The following is an 11,220-nucleotide window of genomic DNA, read 5'->3' as shown; positions in this document are numbered from 1 at the left end:
ATACAGAATTCACAGAAGCAAAAAGTGAAATTAAACAGAAAACTTTTATCATGGCTAACAGCACAAACAAGATTTTAAGGAAATGTTAGTTAGTAATAAAATTAAAAAGCTTCTTAGTTCTTAGTTCTATAGCAACGCATAAAGAACTTATGACTTCAAGTTTTACGCCGTTAAACCAGCCGTGCCGCAGAGCTACACCAGCTGAGAGCGATAAAGATTCGAAAATTGGATTAATTCCGGAATGACGAGCACTCTCCAGTTGATTCAGCATCAACAACGAACTAAATATAAAATCGTATTTAAAAACTCGTTCGTTTCCCAATAAAGTACAAGTTAAAGTAAGCAAGGAAAAAGCTGCGAATTACACGTAGCCGGCGGCACATTAAAAGAACGCGGCCGTCTCGGAATGTTGCTAAATCTCCCAAGACGTGCTATAGGAAATGTTCTCTTTATCTCACCCCATCCTGTTTCCGAAGGCGCACCTTCCGCTCCGCGTTCCGCCCGGCCGCACTACACACCGGAATTTATGTATATTATTTTCGAATATGTATTTTTTGGATTACTGTGTATTGCGAAGCTAAATTGTCAGTTAATGACTCGTTCGAAAAATAAAATAAAATGATATTTAGTAGCTTTAATATTCGAATAAACTTTTAGTTTCACTGTGTATTTTAATTTCGGTTTATTAAATATATCAAGAATATATATCATCGATACCACCGCGCATGAAGAAATTTTGCAACATCGCCAAAAAACTCCCTACCAGCATACGTGTTCCCCCCCTCTTGTAACCTCGGTGCCTTCAAACGAGGCGTGAAGGGGCCTCTTGCGGGCCGGCATGGCGAGGGCGACTAGTGCAGTTCATTCTCGGTGACTTAACTGCCCGCTACCACTACCACTTACCATCAGGTGGAGTGGAGTCATATGCCTACCCGGATTGTATAAAAAAAAAGATTATTTATTAACGATCTTCAGTTTAAACACTGCAAGATGGATTTGGTAAAATTTCATCTGAAATATATTAAATGCATCTGTAAAGTATAGATCGTTAACTGATTCTATTGATTGAAATAAAAAAGAGACGCTTAACTGGAAATTTTTACCGTCGCCTCTTAGGACGGACGTAAAATAACCAACCTTTTCAACTCGTGGGGAAACGAAACGGGGTCGGTCTATTCTACGCTGCCGAAAACATCGTTATTCCACTACATACACTAAACAAAACGTCGAAATAAAATAAATCAAACGACATAAAAACAAACGAACAATTGATGTTTTTAGAAAATTCCCATCACAGTGAGCACGTTGCAAGTGCATTGTTTTGCCGCGCAGATGTATAGGGATTATCATCAATCACCAACTGCGAATTGCGCAAGGCCTTTTACAACGCACGCCAGCTATATGTGTGCCACCGGTCAGGATTAGGCTGCATTAGTTGAATCGAATTCCGTGCTAAGCGCTCTGCGGAGCAATGTGTTACTCCGAATTGCGCCTCCAGCTTTCCGTATAAAGCACTCGAATTGCCCGCACGGAAACATTTAACGTACAAATAAATTATTTAATCATTTAAGTGAGGAGCGAAATCGAAATTAATTTTGTTTCAATTTAAGTTTACCAATTCACGCTTCCTCTTAAATTTGGTTAGGGATTCGGTAAAGTCTCTCGTTCGAGCTAGTTGATAAATTCAACTTATTTCATTGGTTTCTCGTCGCGGTCGCTCGCGTTGCAGCTCAAGTATCATTGTACGCAATAAATAACTTCCTTCATGATTATTTTCCAAGTTCGCTGTCGGGGAAAATGGGAAAAAATGAACGGCTTAATAAGGTTCCCAATAGCATAGGTGGATTTATGTCTTTAATATGTAAAACTGGCGAAGTAAAAATTTTCTTGGTCAGTTTCAATTGAGTTTTATTATAGTTACAGTGTTCATTTTCAATATTTATTTGACAGGTTGTTATTAAGTTACGATATATTGTGTGTGAAATATGCAATAATAATATATAAACATTTTATTTCATATTGTGATTGATAGTATATGACTTGATTAGATTATCTCATATAAATATATACCTACATGATACGATTTAAATGATAAGAAATAACTCAGATAAAAGATAAGAGATAATAATTAAAGCGTATTTTACATTCACTTGAATACATTGTTTGCAAAACTTATAAAACTTCCCGCTTAATCGAGAAACAATTCATAGTTTATCAAAGAATAATTATTTAACTTTTGAATGATTGGAGTCATTATTACACAATATATCTCATTTCTCACTATAATGATAGCTCGGATCCGTTAGATGGCGCTGCAGTTAAGTTATGAAAAATATCTATATATCTAAGCAGAACATATTTATCTGTGTACTGTGTATTAGCTTAGAGCCCAAAATAGAAAAACACCAAATCAAGTATTTAGTATAGCAAATATTATCCTTATATATTCATTAGCGAAACCTCAACGAGTTTTGATAGTGTATATATTCATTTATTTTATATATATTTATATGGATGTAAGTTGTTAGACGCGGCTGCACTCGCTTTTGGAGGGTTGGCACCTGTTAGGCATAAATAGCCTGTCTTTCCTTGGAGATCAAGTCAGCTTATAACAAAATTTCATCAAAATCGGCTTAGTAGTTTGGCCATAAATGACCAAAACACAGATAAACCGACAGACAGACATAGTTATTTTCATATCTATAATATTAGTATAGATTAATAAACTTCGAGATCGTTCCACTGACCTGAGACTGGTATATACCTAAAAATATATGTATACACAGGTACTACCGAGCTATTTAACAATAATCATTTCCTTTTTAATATTATAAGCTCCAAAGTGTTTGTTATGCTTGTTATGTTATTATGAATCATCCGATCCTTATGACATTTTTTTAGAATTACAGAAAAGGACATAGGGCACTTACTACCTGCAATACTTAAAGCTGAGGAATATTCTGTTAACCTTCAAGACTTACAGAATAAACAGCCTTTTTTAATTATTTAAATTATTTCCTATATATTGGAAGTTATATCCAATATATATATTGAAAGTTAAATTCAATAATATTCGATTTGTTATTGACGTTACATCGAAACTTTTTTGAGTAAACGACTCGTACATTTCTTGTTTCCTGTTAAAATATTCATTATGATAATAAACCTAAATACTGTGAAAAGGGCTCTAGGATTTAGGAATAAATTAAATTAAATAAGCCCGGTTAATTGTGTTATACCTGCAATTAATTCACTCGACAAGTTTAACGATTGTTTGGAGCGGAAACTCTCGAATTAACTATGTCCCGACCTAGTCACAGTTCATTCAGTCTTTTAATTACTGTTACTTGAGCTGAGTGGGAGCGAGGGCGTGTCCTAGACTTGAGAAACTATTCGAGGTTGTAAATCTAGCCGTACAATACCATCTCAAAGCGCAACATGCATGTTCATGCAAATTCCAGTGGGTCGGCCCTCTCGTTAATTCGATTCTTGTCACAGAGCACGTCCCCTTCTTGGTAACTAGACAAAAACGCTTAGGTATATTTACTAGCGAAAACGTTTAACGCTCATATAAAAATTTTCGATTTTTTTTTTGTTTAGTCTAAGGAATTTAATTACTTGAAATTCCAAGTAGTAATCATTCGTCATGGGTCAGATGTTACATTAGGCTATGGTTAAGAACATCCAAACAGAAAACCTTTCACATTTATAATATTTTTACGACTGTTATATGCGAGTTCTTTTAAGAATTATTGATGAATCATATTGATATATTTAGACAAACAAAAATGCAACATAAGTATGGATTACCGATCCTTATCATGACAGTGGGGATAACGAAGTCAGCATAAGAAGCATTACATTACAATATGTTATTGATTTTGAACTTTCTGATATTATAATTAAAGTTCATTTTAGCTTAAAGCAGTGTGAATGACATTTGCAAATTTATTTTTAAGAGTTCATTTACATTCGAATCCAAAAATATGAAAACAATAGGTATTTATTTTCAATTTTATTAATCATTCCAATTTTAAATCAATTATCTGTCATTAGATATCCTTTATATTGGACAACTAGCTGTACCCGCGGCTTCGTGTGCGTTTGAATTTAACAAAAGTTTAGTAGTTAAGTAGTAGTTATTGTTGTAGCCTAAGTTACTCCTTATTACATCAGCTATCTGTCAGTGAAACTCCCGTCAAATCGATCCATCCGCTCCACAGATTAGCCGGAACAAACTGTCAGACACATAAATTGAAAAAAAAATGTAATTTTGGTATATGTACCTATGTACATATGCATTTAGTAAAAAGCGGTTATTTTAATATTACAAACAGACACTCCAATTTTATTATATCCATAGAATTGTAGTATTTGAAGTCGGAACCGTCTGTTTTATGACACTGTAAGAAAACTGATTTGACAGACTTTTACGGGTGGACTTTCCCAATCAATCAGCTGTAGTTTAGTTTATGGTTAGTTAGTACTGCTTATTTATAAAAAATATTGTTATTTTTAACGATTCATCTAAACATTTTGGTCACGGCAGCTGGTTTCAATGGAGATGCACTGCATTGGGTCAATATTAGTGCACAACTATATACACAAACACAGAAGAAATCTCTATTCCTCACTCTTTTCGGTCGAAGAAAAACCAGGCGCAGAATTACCGGTCTTCTGTCGATTCCAAGTCACTGGGAATTTCTTGACAAGTTAACCCAATAGTTTTATCGGCAAGATCTGGGATTTAAACTTAGAATTTAGAGTCTTGCCTTGTAATAGACAAGGAGGCAAATAGTTTTGTTATTAATACTGTATTCAATATTGTAAACATTTAAATTGCTGTCGTCAATTTTAAGCAAGATAATAAATTTATTTATAAACTGTTATAAGATCTATAATAAAATTATATAAAGCTGAAGTTTATTTTTGTGGTTAGGAAAAAATATCTCAGGGTCGACCATTTATTTTTATTTTTGCGTTATTAGTCGATATATTTATTTTTGCGTTAGCTAACCCATTTACCGAGAAAGTTTATAGACAGATATTAACATAATTTCGTAATTTAAATGATGGTAAAGAGTAACTACTGAGTTTCTTGCTAATTTTACTTGGTAGGCTTATAATTTCGACCATTTTTCCGAATCGGTGGTAGCTTTACTCTATAATCCTGATAAAGTATATTTCGATTTTGTATAACATGACAATACAATCCACGGTGTCTATTGTGTTTAACGCGGGTGAAACCACGCAGAATAGCTAGTAAATAATATATTACAAAATGCAAACAATCGTAAAAATATACAGTTTCAAGTCCACAACTATTTTTGGCAACGTCACTGTTGATTAAACGCTTTACAATTTACGATGTGTTTCAGAAGCATTTGTAAAAATATGGCTGGCGAAAATGTGGAAGTATATATTTTTAAGTTTGTTATTCGCGGTTGATTTTTATAGTATTTATAGTTTTTTTTTTTAAATTTAAAATAGGTAGGCAGATAGGTATATAGGCTTACATGATGGAAAGTTCAAACCACCACATCACTGGTGAGCAAATAATCCTTTATCACCGTCCACATAAGGCTTGTAATTGTTTTGGGTGCCATGTATATTCTATAAAAGTTAATAAAATTCTTCAGGAAGGTTGTATGCTATTTTTTTTCACTTGTATGTTTCGTATTATAGTTTATAATATACCAAAATGTATGCTTGTATTGTATAATGCTTGTAATTGTATGCTATTTTTTTTTCATATGTATGTTTCGTATTATAGTTTATATATACCAAAATGTATGCTTGTATTGTATAATGCTTGTAATTGTATGCTATTTTTTTTTCATTTGTATGTTTCTTATTATAGTTTATATATACCAAAATGTATGCTTGTATTGTATAATGCTTGTAATTGTATGCTATTTTTTTTTCATATGTATGTTTCGTATTATAGTTTATATATACCAAAATGTATGCTTGTATTGTATAATGCTTGTAATTGTATGCTATTTTTTTTCATTTGTATGTTTCGTATTATAGTTTATAATATACCAAAATAATTAATGCATAAGAGGTTGCAGATAATTAGTTATTACGGTAAACATAATTGTTGGCAAGAATCCGGTTGAGCTTAATTCGTCAGTTTTTTGAATCTGAAATTTATTCTTCAAAACTGGTGAAAACTTTTTGATAGTAAAGGATTACATTGAGTAGTTTTAAATAGATTTTAAATACCGCAAAATTTCTTATACTACTATATAGAGCCGTGATGGCACAGTGGTTAGAACGCATGAACATTAACCGATGAATTCTCATGTCCTATATTTGCACTTGTAATTAATCTCGTGCTCGACGATGAAGGAAAACAACATGAGGAATCTTGCATGTATTCAATTTCAATGAAGTTCTGCCACAGGCGTATCCAAACTGGCATTGAAGCAGCGTGATGGTATAGGCTCCAAAATTACTCCTCAATGCGAGAGGAGGCTTTAGCCCAGCAGGGGGACATTTACATTGTGTTACTTACTTACTTTTACTTATATCACTATCCATTTTTCAATTGACAAACTTCATAGGTGACTTGTCGCTTTAGTGTTATCTAGTCATCGCAAACGGCATCTTCGACGTCACGATATCTCACGTACCCTCCGTCGCAGAGACGGTCGTGGCACTTCACTAGAACCTTCAATTGGTCCCGCCGCTTCAACGCTTTAAACGTAATCGTACAAGATTCAATTCAATCCTGTAACATGACGATTCAAGCGCTTGTAAGTTCTTATTGGATGCAATTTATTTTGATATTGATTTTAGAAGTTATATATTATTTACTATATAAATAGGGGGCAGATGAGTAAGAATATTAGTCTAATACAATAAAATAAACAGTTTTTTAAATACGTAATTTTAACATTCGACCTTTTGTAACCGCTGCAATAAGATGATTACTACGAAATATAACATTGAGGTGTCAGTCAAGTTTGAAGCTATTATTAAATAATATATAATACATTTGTCATCACTTCATAGAAATATTATTGATTGGAATATTTACGGTTATGACAGCCGACATGACATTTTTAGAGATTAAAATTGAGCTCTTTTCACTTAATACTCGAAAGGTAATTAAACTTTTTTAAAGTAATCGAATAAAAATGGTTCCTTTTTTTATAGAATCATTTGCACTGACTTTTTATATATGATAAAAAGTCAGTTCAAATTTGCGTGTATTACAAGTACATAGTTTGTGTGTATATTGTGTACATATAAACGAACTATATAAATCCATACTTAATATTATAAATGCGAAAGTAACTCTGTCTGTCTGTCTGTCTCGCTTTCACGCCAAAACTACTGATCCGATTTCAATGAAATTTGTTACACAAATAGCCTGAGAAAAGACATTTTTTTTTCATTTTTTATTTGGAGAAAAGTACTGTAAAGGGTTGAAAAGGGGGATGAAAGGTTGTAAGTTGTTGAAAGTGTTGTCATTTTTAGAACTAAAACGTATATTTTAGGCTGTATACTTATATACTAACATATCATGACACCCACTAAGGAGCGAATTTTGGAAATTCTACCCCAAAAGGGGTGGAATAGGGGTTGAACGTTTGTATGGAAGTCCGTATTTTTTTAAGTTAGAAACATGAAACTTTATTTTTGGGATACTGATTAAAAATGATTAAATACGTATTTAAGTGTTTCTAGATATTCTACCTCTGAGGGGGTGAAATAAGGGATGCAAGTTTTTATGGATGTCCGTCATTTTTTAAATTACAAGCATGAAACTTTTTTTATTTGGGCTACTGATTAAATATGAGTTGATTCGCATTTGAGCGTTTTTGGATATTATACGCCTAAGGAGAGAAATTGGGTAGTCATTTCGTATATAGCATAATCTGGAAGTCCGTCATTTTTGAAGTTAGAAGCATGAAATTTTATTTTTAGGCTACCGATTGAAAATGAGTTGATTCGCATTTAAGCGTTTCTGAATATGCTACCCTAAGGGCTGAAATACACACCAATGAGGTATACAAAGCGGTATTACATTAACGTAATATTTTAAGTTAATTTGTATATTTATTCATATTCTACGCGAGCAAAGCCGCGGGTAACAGCTAGTATTACAATAATAATGTAACCTACATTTTTACAACAAAAATGTCCATAAATATGATAGCAAGTTGTGTAAATACAAATGGGTTTGGCTTCAAGTCTTCTCTACGAGAAAAGAGAAGGCTCTTGCTCAGTGAGATATTCACTAGCTAATAATTTTGTTTTATTTTTAAGAGTATTCTTCAAATAATTAAAAGTAAAATTAGTATTCTTATCGAGTCACCCTATCAAAATTAAAATACACTTTATTCAAGCGGCAGTTGCAAGCACTTATAAAACGTAATTTTACAAGATTATATTAATTCCAAGGTTAGTTAGTACTTTCCTAAGCATTTCAGCTAAGGAGCTGAGTCATCTAATTAGGGATAATAAATGATAATTTTATCGAAGTTTCAAATCTAAAGACATTTCTGGGAAAATACGTACTACGAATGTCTTTGTAAGAGATTTTAAAAATATTAGAATCTACAAATGATATTATGATTCGAATTTCACAATTTAAAAAATGTGATCGGCGCTGGACATCTGAAACAAATCGTAATACAATCTGAAATATACGGATATGACTTGGGGGTGATTAAGAAAAAGGCGTGCACATTTCTTAAAGGCCGGTAACGCACACGCCCTTTTGTTACAGATGTTCATGGACGGTGGTAGTCACTTTGCATCAGGTGAACTGCTCGTTTGCCATATATCATAAATATATATATGATGAAGTAGCTTGGGCCAGCTTGTTTTTCAAAAACAAAAAAAAATTGGATGGGGGAACCATTCACTCAATTTTTATAGACGGTAGAATTCACTAGATATTATTAATTTAAAAATCAAACAGTTTTCAATCATTAAAATAATTGATGATTAATTTAAAATCATTTCCAGACGCGTGTTTTTCTTAAAAACCTGGTTTCCCGCCGACAAATATATGCATTAAACTCTATTGGTATAAGGCTAAGCTCCGAGCCGGCAAGATTTTTCCGAAATCGTTAATAATGGTCGTGCTTCAATCAATTTATCGCTGACCTTAATTAGTTATAGATACTACTTATAATACCAAAATCAATGATTGACTCTTTACAAAACCAGTACTAAAAGTGTTTGAACGTAATATATGTGGCGTCCGTATACTAAAATATGAATTTGGTGTAAAGCAATGTACTTTATATGCGATCAAATAATTTCAATGTAATAAAACTGTTGATTGATTAAAATTGATAATGTAAATATACATAATTAATTACTTTACAACAAAAATAAATTTTGTAACTAATAATGTCCGTGGTTATGTTTACTGGTAAAACGAATACTTTTTGTAACATTATCACAGTAGTCGATAATATTTTATCAGAATCAGAAGAATGCGTCTCTCTATATTTCAAGTTAATGTCTTCAGATATCAAAAACAAAAACAATAATATATGAATATATATAAGTATAACAGTAATACAGTACAACAATATAAGTACGTATAAATAAGCAGTACAGTAATAAAAAAGTTCAAGAGTAATCCAAATCAACAATCTGTTGTTCACGATTAATAAGAGCTTGTAAATGTTCCGCGTCTGGGCCAGACCTCACCTTCCTCTTATGGAGCAATTTCTTCCACCACTTGCTCCAATGCAGGTTGGTAGATACAGATGTGGCTGAACTTCATCCAACATGCTTCTTGCCGATATTTTCCGTCACCGCCAAACACCAGATAAGTATTAAAGACTTGGCACAGGGCTTGCCTGGTCCTGTATCCTCAGTCTTCAGTTTTAATTGAAGTGTTCTATACTAGACCATCTCGGATTTAGATAATGAGTAGGCTTGAAGTCTAATCCACCGCGCTGCTTTATGTATGAGTTACTTAAATTCAGTGGGCATTTATGAAACTCATACAACATAATCTATTTTTTTTATGATATCGGTAGGCGGGCGAGCCAATGGGCACAACGGAATACAAAAATACTAAGTACTGCTGTTTGACGGTAGAATATCTGATGAGTGGGTGGTACCTACCCAGACGGACTGGCACAAAGCCCGACATAAGATATTCTGAAGTAAATCTATTACTTTCCTCTGAGTAACGAACTGAAACGAACGAATTTTAAGGAGTGCTTAAGATGGATTTCTTTTCAATACTATAATGCTGTCAAAGAGTTGAGATAATAAAATTTAAAGAATTTCATTTAAAGGTAGTACCTATTTTTCTAAAAGAATCTTGGGATTCCTTTTTTCAAGCAATTTCTTTTACTGCTATTTGCTTCTAAAGCTTAGCTTGAAACTTATGTCTTAAGAGTACGGACGACGATAGCCCAAGGGGTCAGGATCAAGCTTACGTCTTTTACATCGCTAGTCGAACTATTGAGTTATTGAAGCTTTAAAATAAAATATACTTGAAACCAAAGCGATAATATCTAGTACATGATAGTACAGGTAGTACATACTGATACAGGCCAGTTCGGCCTACAATATTATTTATTTTGGAATGGATTTGCCATTAGGGGTACTCCCCCCGGTACGTCACGGAACATTCTCGATCAATCCTCATTAATATTTAAAAATATGTTTTGACCAAGTTTTTGTTTTTTACCATTATTCGATATAAAGTATGTATTAGTCACACTCCTGCGCATAAACTTTCTCTAAAGATCTCGAAACATTCGATTTTTACAGTATGTTTAAATAGTTTAAGGAATAACAAATCCTAAATCACAAGCAAAACTGATATAGCTTTGAAGGAAAAAAATGCTTTCTTTAGACTTAACGTGATAAATCACTGAATAATGTTTATTAAAAATTAATACTTAATGAATATCGAAATATAAGATCGTACATGGTAGGTAATGTAGAGTATAAAGCTTTTTTTTTTTTTTATTAATATTTCTTATTATTTTATTTAATAAAGAGGAAGCGGTGTCTCAAAATCATCTTAAAATTCTAATCTTTAGACTTATCTATCTAACCTAAATTATAGGTTGAACCACGGATGAGTCAAAATAACCTCTGTAGAAATGAATCTGACGAAATTTCTCGCGCTGTTGACATTATTATAGCAATAACGGGACTCCGGTCCTGTTATTTTGGTTCTTACGTCACTGACTTACTTACAATGAACCGCTTTAAGGGAAATAA

This window comes from Vanessa tameamea, chromosome 2 (assembly GCF_037043105.1).
Source record: "Vanessa tameamea isolate UH-Manoa-2023 chromosome 2, ilVanTame1 primary haplotype, whole genome shotgun sequence".
Taxonomy (NCBI): domain Eukaryota; kingdom Metazoa; phylum Arthropoda; class Insecta; order Lepidoptera; family Nymphalidae; genus Vanessa; species Vanessa tameamea.
This window is presented reverse-complemented; position numbering follows the sequence as displayed.